Raw genomic sequence first — 19,659 nt, 5'->3', positions numbered from 1 at the left:
ATTTGGGTGCTCTGCTGTTAGATGCATATATATTTATACTTGTTTTGACTTCCTGGAGAACTAACCCTTTTATAATTATATAGTGTTGTCTCTTGTGACAGTTTTTCTTAAAGTTTATTTTGTCTAAGTATAGCTAACCTCATTTTTCCTTTTGTTGCTATTTGCATTGAGTATCTCTTTCCATCCTTTCACTTTCAGCCTACCTAAGTCTTCATATCTATAGTGAGTATCTTATAAATAGCATTTATTGTTTGGGGTTTTTATAATTAATTCAGCTACTCTCTGTTATTTGATTGAGGAATTTAAAGTAAACTTTTACATTTGAAGTAATTTCTGATAGAGAAGCTCTCACGATTCCCATAGAACTTACTATTTCCATATGTTTTCCAGTTATTTTGTCTCTCCTTTCTTTTCTTGCTGTCTCCCTTTATGTCTCTTTTCTTTCTTTTTTTTTTTTTTTTTTTGAGTCAGAGTACAGTGGTGCAAACTTGGCTCACTATAGCCTCTGCCTCCTGGGTTCAAGCAATTTTCATGCCTCAGCCTCCTGAGTAGCTGGGATTACAGGCATGCACCACCACCCAGCTAACTTTTTTATTTTTAGTAGAGACAGGATTTCACCATGTTGGTCAGGCTGGTCTTGAACTCCTGACCTCAAGTGATCCACCTGCCTTGGCCTCCCAAAGTGCTGGGATTACAAGTGGAGCCACCACACCCAGTCTGTTTCATTGATTATTTAGTGACATGCTTTTATTCTGTTATTTTCTTTTGTGCATCTTCTGTAGGTATTTTCTTTGTGGTTACCATGAGGATTACATAAAACATCTTACAGTTATAATGATCTCTTTTAAACTGATAATAAGTTAAATCACATATAAACACTTCAATTCTTTGTATCTTTTCTATGTTACCAGTGTCACAAATTACATATTTTTTATATTTTATATTCATTAACATAGTTTTATAGTGAGCTATTTTCTGTGCTTTTATCTTTTAAATCCTATACTGAAATTAAGTGATTTATGCACTCCATAACAGATTATAGAATTCTGTATTTGTCTATATATTTTCCTTCACTAGAAAGCTTTATATTTTCATGCTTTTGTGTTCCTGCCTAGCATCATTTTGTTTCAACTTGAAGGATTCCATTTAGCATTTCTGATAAGGAAGGTCTAGTGGTGATAAATGATGAATTCCCTCAGCTTTTGTTTATCCAAGAAGGTCTTTATTTCTTCTTTATCTTTAAATGAGAATTTTGCCAGATATAGTATTATTGGCAGTATTTTTCTTTCAGCACTTTTAGTATGTCTTCTAACTCTTTCTGACCCGTAACATTTCTGATAAGAAATCCACTGATAACTTATGGGAGCTCCCTTGTATGTGTCAAGTTGCTTTTCTCTTGCTGTTTTGAAGATTCTTTGTCTGTGAAATTTGATAGTTTATAGTGTGTCTCAGTGTGGACCTCTTCTGATTCATCATATCTATAGTCTGTTGAGCTTTCTGAATTTGAATGTCCATCTTCTTCCTCAGATTTTGGAAGTTTTCAATCATCATTTCTTCAAAGAAGCTCTCTGTCCTATTCTCTCTTCTTCTAGAGCTTCCATAATTTATATATTTGTCAGCCAGACTGTATGCCGTAAGTCCCTTATTTTACTTTTCTATTTTTTTACTTTTTACTTTTTTCCTTTTCTTCATTTCTTTGTTGCTGTTGTTACTCTGACTCAATAATTTCAAATGACTTGCCTTTGAGTTAGCTGATTCTTTCCTCTGTTTCATCAAGTCTCTTGTTGATACTCTACAGTGAACGTTCCAATCCAGTTGTTTTCTTCAGCTCTAGAATTTCTATTTTGTTCTTTTTTATAGTTTCTATATCTTTGTTCATATCCTCAATTCTGTTCATGCTTAGTTTACCTGCTGTCATTTAGCTATCTGTATTCTCTTGTAGCACACTGAGCTTCTTTAGGATTGTTATAAATTATTTTTCAAGTAACTAATAGATCTCTATTTCTGTGGAGTCATTTAATGGAGATTTATTTTGCTCCTTTGATTGGTTTCCTGTTTGTATGCCTTGTTATTTTTTATCATAATTTTTGAATTTCAAAACCAGCTACCTCTCCCAATCTTTACATACTGGCTTTGTATAGAGGAAAACCTTCACCAAACAGCACAGCCAGAGAATCTGACAGCCTCTCAATCCTTTTATGAGGATGTGTCTCCTCTCGCCCTCTGCATATAAATTCCCAATTAGAGAAGTTTGTGAGTTTCTTTCTCAGTTTATAGTTTCTTCCTCCCTCTTGTGTCTGTCTGTATTACACAACAGACAGTACTACAACAGGGTACTGAGGTACACAGCAGGGTTTACTGGTGCTACAACAAGCTACTAAGCTCTCTTTTGTTCTCTGCAGCCCCCAGGTAACCAAGGTATGCAGGTTCAGCTAGCACTCTGAGTCTGGCAAGACTGGAATCAACATTCTGGGCAGCCCAACGCATACCTAACCCTTTACTTTTTCACACCCTAAAAAGCTAGTATATTCCATGTACATTTCACTCTTCTCCTTTCAAGGCAGAAGCCATAAGTTGCGCTTCTCCTCCCTATTATGAGATTTGCTGGCTTAAGAGAGGGGTTGACATCATTAAAATGAAACCACTTTTCTTATCTCTTTCAATGAAACTATTCATGGCTTTGATCCTGCCTAGGGTGCTGTGAATTCACAACTGGCTTCTGGAGTGATCCTAAATGTTTTTGGGTCATATATTGTTGTTTTTATTTTTATTTTATTTTTATTTTTTTTTAGAGATGTGGTTTCATCACATTGGCCAGGTTGATCTTGAACTCCTGACTTTGTTATCCACCCGCCTCGGCCTCCCCAAGTGCTGGGATTACAGGCATGAGGGACTGTGTCCGGCCCATATATGGTTGTTAAGTCAGTGTCTTTGTGGGAAAACAAGGTCTAGACGTTCCTATTCTTGCTGACATTACTGTAAACCATTAAGTTTTGAAGTGGTTTGTTGTGCAAATCCAAACTGCAACAACTTAAAGGACTGCAAAGACATTAACATAGGTATCGATGGCATTGATCAAGAATGGCTATAAATACTACAATAAGACATTCAATCAGATATACTGGTCTCCTGGCAGAGAAGAAAAACTCTCCCTACGAAGTAGCTTTGAATAAATAAGTAAATAAAATCAAACTTGAATTGGCTCAAGCCTGTAGATTTAACTAGCAATGTATAGGAAATACAGAAGGTAGCAGTTCATGTTAAATGACAATATGGGGATGCAATCAGCAAAACTCAGACTCTGCAGGAAAATCTACAGAACAAATGGTTTCTTTAATAAAGTGCAAGGAGAAAAACTGAAAGAAGATAAAGAAGAAATCTTTAAGAAACTTAAGAAGCATATTTTTTCTAAATAGCTGAGACCTAAGTTATATTTCTATTAAGTCATATAAGGCCCTCTTGCACACAGATACTCCCTAAGCAATAAATGCAAGGACTTCAGCACATTTTTGTATAATTTTAAACTGTCAGATTATACATGACCCACAAAATATAACATTTGGCCCAGCAACAATTCATATACATATGAATACATATTCACTACAGTTTGGAACATCAAAAATAAAAGCAAAAACAGGAATTTAGGTCTATTATCATAAGGCCAATTAAATAATCATAAATACAAACAACAGAGGTCATTAAAAATTATAATAATGTTCATTGACATAAAAAAAATTTCTAAGTGGCGGAGCACGGTGGCTCATGCCTATAATCCCAGCACTTTGGGAGGCCAAGGTGGGTGGATCACAAGGTCAGGAGTTCAAGACCAGCCTGGCCAAGATGGTGAAACCCCATCTCCACTAAAAATACAAAAATTAGCTGGGTGTGGTGGCGGGTGCCTGTAATCCCAGCTGCTCAGGAGACTGAGGCAGAGAATTGCTTGAATGTGGGAGGCAGAGGCTGCAGTGAGCTGAGATCATGCCACTGCCCTCGAGCCTGGGTGACAGAGCGAGACTCCCATTTAAAAAAAAAAAAAAAAATTTCCAAGTTTCATTGTAGCGGGAAAAAATGCAGGTTATCCAATAACATGCACATTATAAACTCATTTATTTAAAATCATGTCTGAGTGTCTATGTATACATAGAGTTATCTGAAAGGATGATTACCAAAATGTTAACTAAGAATACCTTTAAATGATGTTAACACGAATTATTTTGAGTAATGAGAATGATTTATTTTTACTTTATTATCCTTTTTTTTTTTTTTTTTTTTGAGATGGAGTTTCGCTCTTGTTACCCAGGCTGGAGTGCAATGGCGCGATCTCGGCTCACCACAACCTGTGCCTCCTGGGTTCAGGCAATTCTCCTGCCTCAGCCTCCTTAGTAGCTGAGATTATAGGCACGTGCCACTATGCCCAGCTAATTTTTTGTATTTTTTTAGTAGAGTCAGCATTTCACCATGTTGATCAGGATGGTCTCGATCTCTTGACCTCGTGATCCACCCGCCTCGGCCTCCCAAAGTGCTGGGATTACAGGCTTGAGCCACCGCGCCCGGCCTATCCTTTTCTTTATTATTCAAATTTTCTACATGAGTTTTTCTGTATACTATATTTAGAAAAATTATACTATATTTAGAAAAATTATTTTTCATTTTTATATTCTAAAAACAAACCATATACAGGAGAAACCTCCATTCACTCAATCATTTAATATCAGTTTGATACTTACAGAACAATGTTATTGTCTTCTCTAAAGATACAAGGAGAAAGGAAACATAATCGGAAGTAGAAATATGTAAGCATTTGCAACTTGACATCACACAAAACATTTTATGAGTCAAGGGTAGCAGGTATTATGCAAGAACACAATCTGAATCAATCTGATGTGATCCCACTGAGAAATCCCATATACCTAGGGTAGATAGGCTATGGAACCAAGGTAGGTCAAGGAATTCTGGCCCTACCCTTACACTGTCCACAGGAATTGATCATATTACCATTCTAACTGGTGCTGGATTATACACATAAGGCACAGGCTAATTTAGAGCACCAGCTAAACAGATGTAACAAAATAAATTTTGAAAAGAATTTGATATGAAATATTACTTTTGATTTATACATATATAATAGTCATTTACATTCACTTATTCAACAAATATTTACTGGCCACCCTCTATCACCCAAGTTCAGTGCTAAGTGCAGAGTTAGAGGTGAACAAGACAGATGCATTCCCTGTCCTCTCAAGTCTTGCACTCTAAAATAGCAATACATTTTCCACTAAACAAATTTCTTCGGGTTGCCACAGAGTAACAGTGATTAGGAACACTTACTCTGGAGCCAAACTGCCTAGGATTTAATCCTACCTCACCCATTTACTAGTTACATAACTTTGAGCAAGTTATTTAACATTTATTGTCTGGATTTCCTCATCTGGAAATAACAGCACCTCCTTTAGAGAGTTTTTTGAAAATGAGATATTTAATAAGTAAACTGCTTAGAAGAGAGCCACCACATATTAAACACTCAGAAATCCATGCCTACAAAATTTTGTTACATTTTTCACAGAGATGTTGGTATAGATTACAACAAGGTACACAAAAGTCCTTAACTTATCTTCAACACTAACTTATTTATCACTTTCTTTACATTTAGAAATTTTTGAGACTGTTTGGAAAACTGTGATTGAAAACAGCATATTTAATGTTTGAGTCTATTTGGCAAAAACATGGTCAAGGTAGAATCTCTCAGATGGAGAAGGCTATACTTAAGAATCTCAGCCGGGCACGGTGGCTCACGCCTGTAATCCCAACACTTTGGGAGGCTGAGGCGGGTGGATCACAAGGTCAAGAGATAGAGACCATCCTGGTCAACATGGTGAAACCCCGTCTCTACTAAAAATACAGAAAATTAGCTGGGCATGGTGGCGCGTGCCTGTAATCCCAGCTACTCAGGAGGCTGAGGCAGGAGAATTGCCTGAACCCAGGAGGTGGAGGTTGTGGTGAGCCAAGATCATGCCATTGCACTCCAGCCTGGGTAACAAGAGCGAAACTCCGTCTCCAAAAAAAAAAAGCATCTATCAGTCAGGCCAGGCATGGTGGCTCATGCCTGTAATCCCAGCACTTTGGGAGGCTGAGGCAGGCAGACCACTTGAGGCCAGGAGTTTGAGACCAGCCTGGCCAACATGGCAAAACCCATCTCTGCCAAAAATACAAAAGTTAGCCAGGTGTGGTGGCATGAGCCTGTATTCTCAGCTACTCGGGAGGCTGAGGCAGGAGAATTGCTTGAACCCATGAGGTGGAAGTTTTGTAAGCCGAGATCATGTCACTGCATACTCCAGCCTGGGTGGCAGAACGAGACTCAGTCTCAAAAAAAAAAAAAAAAAAAAAAAACAATATATCATTCTCTAAAACTGTATTATGTCTTTGTTTACTTGTTTATTACCTCTCCTGTAAAGAAAAAAAAAAAAGAAACTCCAAGAGGACAACCATATCGCCAGTGTCCAACACAGTGCCAGAAATAAATGGGTGCTCAACAGTGTTTTTAAATGAACAGGAAGTCCCCACAACACAAAAATATGAATTCAACAGAATTTGAACAAAATGTTTTTGATGTTTGCAAAGCCAGTATCAACTATAGAACTTAATAAATTACATATGAAAATAATCAAATCACCGACTCATAATTTTTTAAACTTTGTTACATTTCATATCCCCAAGACACTTATTACCTAATCCATGTAACTGTGCCTACAGTTTAACTCCAAAGAAATAACAAAGAGAATCTTTCAATTATACTCTTTTCTTTTGAAGCAAGTTATTTACATTTTTATGAAAATTATTTGCTATGACTCAAGACTAACAACAAAATGAAAGCAACCATGGCTTTTTTTCCCTCTTATGTTAGTTAACTATAGGTGGGAAAATGAGAAGCTTTGATTATGCAAATTAAAGCAGAATCTATTATCTCTTTCCTGATCTATGTCCTCCTGATCATGGAGGGTTTTTAAGCAACGTTAGTTTCGCATATTAGGAATCACAGTCAGTTAACTATTGCAGCTAACTGATGGGCTGTATTTGCCAACTCTATCAGTTTGACCCAGCTTCCAGAGCTTAATGGTCCTCCAGGCTAAAAGAGAAAGCTGATCCATCAGGCTTGCATTAGCATAGAATCACACTCCAAGCTTATTGATGTGTGCTCAGCATAACTACCATCCCCAGCACCCAGCTCAGTCCATTATTTTCATTTTAACTCAAGTCATTTGTATGGTTGTCTGCCCCAGTTAAAGCTCCAGCAAGACTGGTACTTAAATGAATTTGTGAGAAAGCAGACAAATGCCCCCTGAACTTTCTGCACTTTGCTATCAAGGCTTGCTAACATAAAATATACTAGTACTCTCAGGGCCACTTAGTGAGCATATCAAGAATAGCCTATTGCGGGGGATATGGGGGAGTCACTTACTACCCTATTAGCCATCAAGGAGTGTGATGATTAAATGATTTTTTAACTGTAATTTTAAAGCACTGTTCTGATTTCTGCTGAAAGCTATTTATAAAAATAAATTTCATAACAGTTACATCTTTGCTGCTTAAATACCTTTCTCTTTTAAAATACAGAATACACACTAAAATAAATGTTCCCAATAATAATACATTTCATCACCTAGGGAAATGTTACATTTAATGGTAACAAGAAAAACAACAATCTATAACAACCAGGCACTTAATGTGCACAAAACCCCATAATAAGAAGGGATTTAATGTGTGTATAAACCCTGTAATGGGCTTGTATGTAATCAGGCATTTGAGGTATACATAAAATCACTTTAATTGTAAATCTTTAAAATGAAAATAAAGTGCTTGTATAGCTGTTTTGAATATACAATAACTTGAAATTTTAAAGCTGGTCTTCAAAACTATTTCCTATGAATTTACATAGTGCTTACAACTATAATTCTGAGAGAATCTGAAAAGGGTACTGCTATTCCTAAATCTTTTTTTTTCCCTCCACTTAGAAAGGTCTACAGAGGTATAGCGGCTGGCCCAGATCCCACAGTAAGTTAGTGTATCTAAAACTCAAAAAATTGGTGGTGAATTTTCAATTTGTTTATCTGTCATGTAAAAACTTCAGGATATGATATTTTTGCCTCACTACTTGTCTTATTTTTATACTTGAGAAGTTAAAACTCAACGTGAGAGTCTTTCTATCCCAAGTAGCTTTCCTCTTTATGTATATAACTACAGACTTTAGAAATCTCATATTACTGCAACTAGAAGAAGAAGAAAAAAACACTTTAAAATAATTTAATCTATCAAGTGTTGCTATAGAAGTATTCATTTGTAATCACCTTTCATCGATTTCTCACATCTCCCTAGAGAGAGAATGGAAAGTTAACATTCGTAAACTATTAAAACATTACAGAAAAGCTGGTTGTTAGATTAAAAATAGATTCTGACTCTTGCATCTTTACAAGATGTATGATTATATAAAAATGTCTTTCTAAATGCTGTTTTTAATTCTGAGAAGCACAGTAAGACAGAACACCAAAAACCCCTGAAAGTAGACCTTTTCATCTTGAATGTACTGACAGAATGGCAAATAAAGAAGCTGACATTTATTGAGCACCTACTTTGTGTCAGACAGTATTTACTTACATGATCTCATTTAACTGAAATATACGACAAGGTTTGGTTTGATAACTCTCAATTTACAGTCTCATGAGGTGACTCAGACACTTGCTACAAGTCACAGAGTTGGCCAGGCACAGTGGCTCACACCTGTAATCCCAGCACTTTGGGAGTCTGAGGTGGGTGGATCACTCGAGGTTAGGAGTTCAAGACCAGCCTGGCCAACATGGTGAAACCCCATCTCTACTAAAAATACAAAATTTGGGCCGGGCGCGGTGGCTCAAGCCTGTAATCCCAGCACTTTGGGAGGCCGAGGCGGGTGAATCACGAGGTCAAGAGATCGAGACCATCCTGGTCAACATGGTGAAACCCCGTCTCTACTAAAAATACAAAAAATTAGCTGGGCATGGTGGTGCATGCCTGTAATCCCAGCTACTTAGGAGGCTGAGGCAGGAGAATTGCCTGAACCCAGGAGGCGGAGGTTGCGGTGAGTCGAGATCGCGCCATTGCACTCCAGCCTGGGTAACATGAGTGAAACTCCGTCTCAAAAAAACAAAAACAAAATTTGGCCAGGCATGGTGGCACACACCTGTAATTCCAGCTACTTGGGAGGCTGAGGTGGGAAGATTGCTTGAACCAGGAGGCGGAGGTTGCAGTGAGCCGAGACTGCACCACTGCACTCTACCCTGAGCAACAGAGTGTAACTCCGGCTCAAAAAAAAAAAAAAAAAAAAAAAGGTCACAAAGCTGCAAAGTCATCATGCTAGATCTGGGTCTCCAAACCCAGATTAATCTGACTCCAAAATGGGGGATGCTCTTTACACTAATGTGCAGGCTGTTCCATGCTTCCAAGAGAGCCTTAGGGTTCACTATTCACATGCAGAGGAATGGTTTATCCATCAGCAAGCAGCCATGGAAGAACCAGCTAGTTCAACTTTGTAACATCTGGAATTTCTGTTGAGAATTCCCAAAAGAAGAAAACAAATATTGAGTGTTTCTAATTCATCTTTGCTTTCTCCTCTTATTTCTATTTTCAAAGACTCTTATATACTAGGCACTTTTAGGAACTACGACTTCAGGCAAGTTGGTACTCTCAGAAAAACCTTATGATCATCTTTTGCCTTCCAGAAAGTGATGTTTATTAAAAAAAAAAAAAAAAAAGTCATCTCCATTTTTAAAGTATATAGAAATATATCCAACCATACATGTTTTTATTTGTTTGCAGAAAATGACTCTAGAAGGATACAAAAGAAACTAGTCATTGTGGTTACTTCCAGAAAGGGGAACTTGGTTGATGAAGGACAGAGATGGGAAGGGAACTTTTCACAGTTTGTACTCTTGGGGCCATTTTGAACTTTGAATCATATAAGCATACTACATATTCAAAATATATATACTTGCATACAAATATAAATAAATCATATTCAACTATCTTTATGATGAATGCTGACCAGTGTCCCTGCAGCTGCAACCTAAAGCAATAACTGGCTTATGAATACTGTACTTTACTAAGTATTTTAAATAGAATTTATTGTAATGATATAGCAGAGAAGCTTGCTTGAATGAGTTAAGAGTTAGTATCCCAGACGCTAGCTTTGGAGAAAACACAATTAAGCTGGAGAAGGAGAAACTGTAAAATAGAAAAACTGGATAGCTAATTAATGATCTCGCAGGAAAGAAGGAAAAGAGAAACATTTAGCATGAGGATTTCTGCTATGATTTTAATCAAGATCATGAAGACAAGGAGAGGTAGGCTGCCTTGGCCAAAATAGCTTTTCTTGTAAGTACCATCTGCCCAGGCATATTTACCATTTAAGCAAAAAAGGGATAGTTACTGATGGTGAGATCTTCATTTTCCCCTAGCTGCTTCCCCTAAAAGGGAAAGGATGACATGTATAGAAAAGGTAAACTTGGCTGTAGTTAAATCTTTTCATTCCAAGTTCTTTCTGTTTACTCTTTCACAAGAATGTACTTATGCAATAAATCTGAGAATTAGAGGGTAAGAGGGCTAAAAGATCTAAATATTATTTTACAACAAATAAAGACAGTTAAATGTCAACTGATAACCTGTTCTTTAAAATATACAGATTTCACTATTTCTCTTAGGAAAGAACTAGAATGTTTACCAACCGTATAGTCAGTCTACTTCTATTTATAACCTGTCACTCTTTTGTTGTAATTTAAGGCCTTCATCACTAGTGAAAATAATAAACACTTATTTTCATACACACACATAAATAATCCTTTCACTTAAGTTACAAGTATCTAATATGTACTAACAATATATTTGGATTCATGTTGACCTGAGTTTCATTGAACAAATATTTAAATTACGCCATTTAGGTTAAAAGACTGGTAGCATAAAGCATGTTCCCTATCTTCAAAGAGTTTACTAGTAGGGTAGAAACTATGATTTTAATATTTTGTAAATCCCTTCCTATGTTACTTAATATTTGTGACTGATATATATTAATCAAATGGAACTGAATTCTCACTTAGACTTTTTTTTTCAAAGTTAGGATTCCTGATAGCTTTAACCTTCAGTTAAGAACCAAGGTCTCTGACACACAGCATTCCAGCTACAATGAATTCCGAAATAACAATAATAGATTACAAATTAAGCTCTTTTTACGTGAAAAAAAGCTTTTTAAGAATTTTAAATGTTTAACTCATATGATCCTTATACTAACCCCAGGAGTGGGATTTTTGTTACAAATAAAGAAACAGTGGCACAAAGTGATTAAATAATTTGGTCAGGCCGGGCGCGGTGGCTCAAGCCTGTAATCCCAGCACTTTGGGAGGCCGAGGCGGGTGGATCACGAGGTCAAGAGATCGAGACCATCCTGGTCAACATGGTGAAACCCCGCCTCTACTAAAAACACAAAAAATTAGCTGGGCATGGTGGCACGTGCCTGTAATCCCAGCTACTCAGGAGGCTGCGGCAGGAGAGTTGCCTGAACCCAGGAGGCGGAGGTTGCGGTGAGCCAAGAGTGCGCCATTGCACTCCAGCCTGGGTAACAAGAGCGAAACTCTGTCTCAAAAAAAAAAAATAATAATAATAATAATAATAATAATAATTTGGTCAAAGTTACACAGCTAGTGATAGGGCTTAAGCCCAGACAGTCAAGCTTCAGACAGAATGTGTCTTAACCACCAAACAATTTTGACTCTCAAGATACTAGGTTAAGAAATTTTCAATGGGTTTAAATTCTTGCAGCTGCAATGAATGATAATTGGGTTGGAAACCTTCTCAATATCTTTCAAACCAATGTTACATCACATTTTCCTGAAGCTCTTACAGTGCATCATGGCAACACAATTTCTTCTCTTTTTCCTGCACTGCTCAGACCTCAAAGTTCAAAGGGCAAGCAGAAAGAAAAATGAAGTCACATAATACAGAAAACAACCACTGGAATCGCTAGTGACTTCTTTCATCGTACCCATCTTCAGAGATAAGACTCCTTCTGAAAAAATCTATCTCTAGGTTTGGTTCTGGAATCCCCAGTCCTACTTTCACTTTTCATAGTTTCCTCCCCACAAAAAACCAAATGTAACTAACTGTTTTGTTAAACCAATATGTGGGTACCATGAATCCCTTCTCAAGTTATTCTGAGATCAAAGGTTAAAACACCTTTCAGGTACTTGTCCTACCATCTCATGATGCTATAGAGAAGCAGGACTAATATGATGATGCCCTTCTGCCTCATACAACGTCCTCTATCCATGAGCAAATCAAGATTTCGAGAGGGTCACTTCACAACAAAATCAAGAGTTCAAAGATCAGGCTGCAAACTGATGGCACTATTGCTGGAAATAAGCTGGATTCTGTTAGGTAAATAATATCCTCTCCAGGTTTAAATAAAATGTTTATAGAGGTGTACCAATTCTTTCATGTCAAGAAATTCTTTTGATTCACAGATATAATACAATTCTAAAGAGTACAGTAGTGACCTAACATGAAAGCCTCTCCAAAAATGCTTGACTTGTACACAGATTCATTGCTATATTAGGTTTGGAGCCATTATGCCTTCCAAGAGATAAGTAAAATAGAGAAATAGATCAGAAATGGAAAAAATCTATTGGCTATTAAAAATTATTTATTTTATCATCCTACTTTAAGGCATAGTTACTAAGCAAAGCTAACTTTTAAGTTCCCAGCGCCTTGGGAACCCAGAGGAGGGGCCCAGAAGCATGAAGGGATAATGAAGACCAATGAACAAAGCTCTCTGGCAATGCATTTGGAAGGGGGTTTCTGACCATTTGAAAATTTTCACCACTGCTATATATTTGGTTTCTTTTACTGGTAGGGTCAGAAACATTATTGGATATTAGGTAAATACTCAGTTTACTTACTTTGTTCACCCAGATTTCATTGAGTAGTGTGTTTTCCAAGCCACATTTAACACAATGCTCATTGTTGAACCTGAAGTCTCTATCTTAAAATCTCTGGTTATTAGCTCAACCTAGAAAACATAGCAATTAGAATTCTCAAACAATTTCTACTGTAAACATAAAAGAATAAAATAACTCAATCTGACATCATATTTTTCATACTATGAGTTAAAAATATATGATTTAAGAATTGCAGAAGAAGCTTCTCCAACTTATTTTCTAAGAGTTGTCAAAATCAGATGCTATCATTTTCTTATTCCTAGCAAATGAATTTCTCTAAAATATAGTCAGGCAGACGTTTTCCTTCTCTCTCAATGTTATTTTTTCTAATTCTTACTTCCATTAAGTCAACACTGCCTCAAGCTTTATGTCCATTTCGAAAGACTATCTTATTTCTTAAAAGCTACTTTGTTTAAACTGTGAAAGACTAAAAAGCAGTATTGAAAAACACCTCTTAGAGTTACTCTTATAGTCGCTTTATTAGACTATTTCACCCATGGCAGGAAAGAAAAATAAGAAATTTCATTTTAAACCTAGGTTCTAGAAGTGATGGTTTGGTAGTTCATTAAAACATTCATTAAAAGCCGATTACATACTCTTAACAGTAACATCTGCCCCCCTCGGCAAAATGGACAATAAAATTATCTTTTAATAAAAATGTTTGCCCTATAAACTACATGACACAAATTTGCTTAAACCAAACTGAATCCATTCTCTATACTAAAGATGACAAAAATTATCCCACTAGCTGAATTTCATTGCCAAGCTGTCAACTTGAATTTCTTCTGTTTAAAAATAGCTGTTCATTACATTCAGTAATGGGCTGTCAAAGCACTACAGCACTGAACCTGTATCATACACAGAAGCAATTGGGCAATGTGCATTATTATGTTTAGATTACTTGCATTCTTTACAAGACCCCTGGGCTAATTTTAAATGAGATGGTTCACTTGAACTAAATCAAAACCTATTTTACTTTACCTTAGAGCTTATAGATATTTTCCATTTATGACTCACTAGTACAAATATTAATGGCAGGTAAAACAAAAAACTCATTGAATATATATGTGAATATAAGTAAACACGCACATATATGTTTATGGATTTGCATGTGGTTTTGCTCCCTATAGCCACATCTATTTTTAATAATAGATTATTGAATTACAACACCAGGCACACCAAATTAGACAATATTGCCAATATGTGAGCAAGCATTGTCGTCTCCATGAATACATGATAAGTTGTTAACTGGAAGCATCACTCCTGTAGCATATCGCCTTTGATATTTTAGCATAGTAAATCAATTAGACATCTTTTAAACTAGCTAATGTATAATAACTCACCATATAATTTAGCATGGGATATTGTGAACAGCTATAAAAAGACACATAAAACCTGCAGCTGAACCATTCTTCCCCAGCATGATATCATAACCCCAAAGACATCCAATAATGGCTGCAGGATATCAAAGAGATGGTAACTAAGCTGATCACAGATGACTTGTAAATATATCTAATGAATGCAAGAACCAGGTTAATGATTTGTAAAATTTTTTTCACTAGTCTTTATTTTCATTAATAAAGAGAGGCTACTTGCAGAATCATGTAAAAAGAGATTATAATACACAGGTTAAAGACAAATTTTAATTAAAAAATTATCCCTAGGTTCCTAACTTCGGAATATCAAAGGTAAAATGACTTATAAACTCCTATATCAGCAAGATGAAACTCTGTAAGCCAGGTCCGCCATGACAGGTTGCAGGGAAGAAACAATAGCAATATTTTTGTGTGTTTAATATCTATTTTTTTAAAAAGTAGGTGGGTGGGTGGGGAGCACAATTTAAACATTATTTGTGTGATTCAACAATGCATCAGGCACACATGTGGCAAACAGCTGAATGAAAACAATAAGAAAAGCACTCCTAAAATGCAACAGTCGTATTTAAAGAAAAAATGCTCTCTCAAGTATGAGATAATTGGCACCATGCCTAGTTAGAAGCTTAATAAGCATTATTTATTGATACTTTTCCCATTTCAAGGTATGCTGGAGAGAATATTTATTCTATGTTAAAGAATACACATCCACATTTTATTCCTAAAACTCTTCAAACACTTCATTGCATCGTGGCTCCTTTAACAAAATGAAAAATTATTCTGGCTAAGAATCTACTTTTGATGTAATTACCCTTATTCAGTTTAAATAATGCCTAAATTAGCTTTTTAAACCACCAGCTAAAATATGAATGGCACATAGTATACATAGTTAACAATTAAAAACCAGTTTTGTATTTTCTTTTTTTTTCCAATTTTTTTTATTGCATTTTAGGTTTTGGGGTACATGTGAAGAACATGCAAGATTGCTGCATAGGTACACACATGGCAGTGTGATGTGCTGCCTTCCTCCTCATGACCTATAGCTGGCATTTTGTATTTTCTAACTCACCAAATATGTGATATTATCAATATATGTTATATTGTATTTGCATTGTTATGCTTAGATAATTAAATTATCTAGTTTTTTTCAAAATTAAGTTTTTTTGGCTATCAGCTATGACAATCAAAATAGGAAGCTTTTTTCTCTAAAATGTTATTATGAAAATTTCAAATATACAGTAAATGTGAAAGAATTTTACAGAGAAGACCCATATATCTACCACCTAGATTCTATCCTTAACATTTTAACATGCTTGTTTTATCACATATCTATCCATGTAAAATAGAAAGTTTTAATAAAAATGTAAACATATTTCACAAGCATAAATGAAATAAAGAAAAGCAAAAAGAGGATAATGCTTTACTGAATAAAGAACTTACAAGGATAGTAGTTACTGCTTTTGATTACAGCCAGATTCTCATAAATGAGAATTCTCATAAATGAGAATCTGCATTCATCTGCATTTTTTAAAACTATGATATCACTTTCTCTTAATAGAGACAACTCAATCTAAATTAATTCTATATTAGATTCTAACTATTATATCTTAATTTGAAAGGCAAGGTTAGGACAATAAATGTAGAAAAACACAAGCCTCTTGGAAAGAATAGGTCCTCCAAAAAACAAAAACCTTTTGTTTTTGAGTTGCAAAACAAGGATTAGGGTAATGATTTTTCTAATCATTAATGTATCAGAAATGAAAACTATTCAAATTCAACATTGTGTCTTCCGTAATACATGTACATTATGAAAAACAACTATTTACTTCAAATCTCTACTACAACAAAAGAATACCACCCATGGTATTCTCTTTAGGAAGTAAATGTGTTTCTTTAGCTACAATAAAATTATTTTTTAATTAATACACAAGATTCTGGCAGATTTAAGAAGTTTACATTCTTTGTGTTTTTCACTTATTTACATGGGAAATAAGATTTAAAATTTGAGTTGGAAACAAGAATACCAGTTTAGCCTCTAACTTTCATTTTCCTCAGATGAACACTTGGAAAGAATGTTCAGTGCTGCTTCCGCAAAACCCTTGGGTACTTCCTGCAAAACTTCAACAAGTCAGAGAGCACAGAGAGTTGGAAAACAATAGGTAAAGCACATTTTTAATCCTCAAATATCTTTGATAAAGATTTATGTGGGAGAGAATCTCCAAATCTCAAAGCCCACTATTAAATCAATTTATAAAAAGTATTACTAGAGCGATGACATTGTGATTTTTGTTTTATTGAAATATTTTTCACACTCAAAATTACTCTGGGCTCCACACAGAAACAGTGAATTGTAATTTTTATTCCTCTTTTTTTAAATAAGAAAGAGTATGCTAATTAAAAGCAAATAAGCTTTTCAAAATTTATTAAACAAAATTAAAATTAGCTTTCATTTGAATATTTGGTTTTGAAACTATATATGAAAATATATGGGTGAAAGTGTACCTAAAAATAAATATATTAGTGTATCCAAGATTCTCTTAATCACCATAAATTATGTTTAAGCAAGTTTGGAATGCTTCATAACCCCTTTTAAGGTATTTGTTGATGAACCAACAATGTTTGGCATAATTAACGCTAAGATCTTCAAAACTCAATGACTGAAAATAATTGCTTCTCTCTTTTCTTTCCTGAGTACTCTGAAGCTGAACCTAAAGATTTAGAGCTGACTGGACAAATATAAAGGATGTCAAAAACAGTGACCACTGACATGCCATTCAAGGCACATGGAAGAGAGCTCAGGCTTGAATGCCTCTAAACCGCTCATTGGTAAGATCAGCTATCAGTGAGACACAGTGTAAGTCAGCATTATTCACTGAGCCTGCTATGACCTTAAAATCATTGCTCCTGGGGCATGTTCACCCACCAATTAGTTTATATGCTCACTGGAAATCCACTGCTCAGTAAAAGCATTGGTCCCTCATTCCACAGTGTTGATGAAGTGTGTGTGATGGCTTTCTCTTCACAACTTCACCCCTAAAGCTGACCCATCTCAAGCTGAAGCATTCAAGTCACTTGAGCACCCCTGGGTTATCATGGATTTTGCTACTTAACTTAAAGACTACTATAGTTTAACTTATTTTATAAATACAAATATTATAGTAATCATATAAGGATGTATGTAAAACAATGTAAAAATTATAACTGAATTTTCCAGTCCTCCAAAAGAGAAAAATTTCTAGTACTAACCCCCTCCAAAGATTTACTAAGGAAAATAAAATGTCAGAATCCCTTTTACTCATAAAAGTGTTATTCCATGTCAGATACTTGTTAATAGTGTTGAAAGAAGAAATGCCCTTGCTGTCTTCAAGCATGTATTAATTAGCATATATCTGCCAATGCTATTGTTTCTAAAACACTGAAGAAAGAAATTATTTTCTCCTTTTGGGCAGTGTAAAGTCTAATGAATAAAAAGCAGCATATTTGAAAAATAATTTAAAGATAATATGACATGATAAAAGGTTGACCTAGAAATGAGAAAAAAGAAAAAGTTCACCAAGATTTATTGAGATATAAACTATTGAAATATAAAAACTGAGAGTACAGTAGAAATTGGATAGTTGGGAAGAAAACTGGTGGTGGGTTATACAAGTAAAAATATCTTGAAGATAACTAAACAGTTAAACAAATTATCAGGGCTGAGGGTGTATCAGCTCAGAGATGGTTAGTTGAAATAATGCATGGGTTTATTTTCAAATAACTTGAGGATAGAGTTTGGGAACAAAACTGCCCCAATTTTTCCCCTTCACGTTGTCACAAGGGGAGAAAATCTTCCCCCTACATGTAGGGGTCAGCATTTAACTCATTTCTAACCTGCTTCTTGGAAAATAATCTGACTGAAGTTTTGTCTTTAACAGGTTTATTAAGACAAAATTTACACGCCATAAAGTTCACTCAGTTAAAGGGTACAACTCAATAATTTTCTGTGTATTTACACAGGTGTGCAAACATTATCTCTACCAATTTTTCAACATTTTCATTACCCCAAAAAGAAACCCCATTCTGTCCATACTCCCGAGTTTCCTGCATGAGGTAACTACTAATCTACTGTCTCTACAGATTTGCCTGTTCTAGACAGTTCATATAAATGGTGTCTTAAAATGGTTTTTTGTGACTAGATTCTTATACTTAGCACAATGTTTCTGAGGTTCATCCAGGTTATATCATTAATTCATTCATTTTTATTGCTGAAAAATATTCCATTGAACAAATATACCACATTTTGTTTATTCATTCACTGATTTACGGCAACATAAAATAATGTCTCAGAATAACGTTTTGTAACAGATGCATATAAATAATCATTAGTGAAAAATCTGTTTACAGAGATGAATTACATGTCGCATTAGTTACATGTGTGTTCTTAGTTGGGTGGACTTTATTTACAGAATTAGTAAGATTAACTTACAAGATGGAATACATAATTACTAAACTCTAATAATACCAAGACTTAATAGCTCTGAAGACTTAGTAAAAACATTAAGAAAACAATACTTAAAAAGTTAAATATATGTATGTCCCATGACCCAGCAATCTTATACCTGGGTGTACAGCCCAAAGAAATTCTTACACAGCACCATTTATTGTAGTACAGAATTGAAGACAATCTAGGGAAGTGGATAGGTAAAGTGTAGTGGATACCTAGCATGCAATATTATATACAGCTGACCTTTAAACAACACAGGTTTGAACTGTGCAGATACACTTACATGTGGATTTTTTTCAACTAAAGGCGGATGGAAACTATAATATTCCCCAGATGCAAACCCGTGCATAAGAAGCAGCAGGTGGCTGGGTGCTTTTCATATATACAGTTTCTGTAGGGTCAACTTTCGGATGTGGACTGTGTGGATTTTGGTATGCTGGGGGAGTCCTGGAACCACTTTCCCACATGTACCAAGGGACAACTATATTCACCAGATGCAACAAACTGGATGAAGACGCAGCAATGTGAATAAATCTTGTAATAAACATTAAGTGAAAAAAATCAAGAAACAGAATATAATCTCTAGCATAATACCACTTATAAATTTAAAATACATATCCCAAACAATAGAATGCATTTTTTTTTTTTTTTTTGAGACGGAGTTTCACTCATGTTACCCAGGCTGGAGTGCAATGGCGCGATCTCGGCTCACCGCAACCTCCGCCTCCTGGGTTCAGGCAATTCTCCTGCCTCAGCCTCCTGAGTAGCTGGGATTACAGGCATGCACCAT

At 35.5% G+C, this 19,659-nt stretch overlaps 1 protein-coding gene and 1 long non-coding RNA gene across 2 annotated transcripts in view; one reads left to right on the top strand and one right to left on the bottom strand.

The window, feature by feature from the left end:
• Positions 1-19,659, bottom strand: part of CAMKMT (calmodulin-lysine N-methyltransferase) — a 403,007-nt gene that overhangs the window by 296,934 nt on the left and 86,414 nt on the right. The window lies entirely within an intron of this gene.
• The window catches only part of LOC116524296, a 17,724-nt gene continuing 1,716 nt past the window's right edge, over positions 3,652-19,659 (top strand). The window contains exon 1 of the long non-coding RNA XR_004257261.1: positions 3,652-3,795. This is a non-coding gene — a long non-coding RNA (uncharacterized LOC116524296). The remainder of the gene's footprint in view (positions 3,796-19,659) is intronic.

Source organism: Sapajus apella, unplaced genomic scaffold (assembly GCF_009761245.1).
Source record: "Sapajus apella isolate SASKATOON/1434 unplaced genomic scaffold, GSC_monkey_1.0 scaffold44, whole genome shotgun sequence".
Taxonomy (NCBI): Eukaryota; Metazoa; Chordata; class Mammalia; order Primates; family Cebidae; genus Sapajus; species Sapajus apella.
The sequence above is the reverse complement of the archived record's forward strand: the minus strand, read 5'-3'. Positions and strand labels throughout refer to the sequence as shown.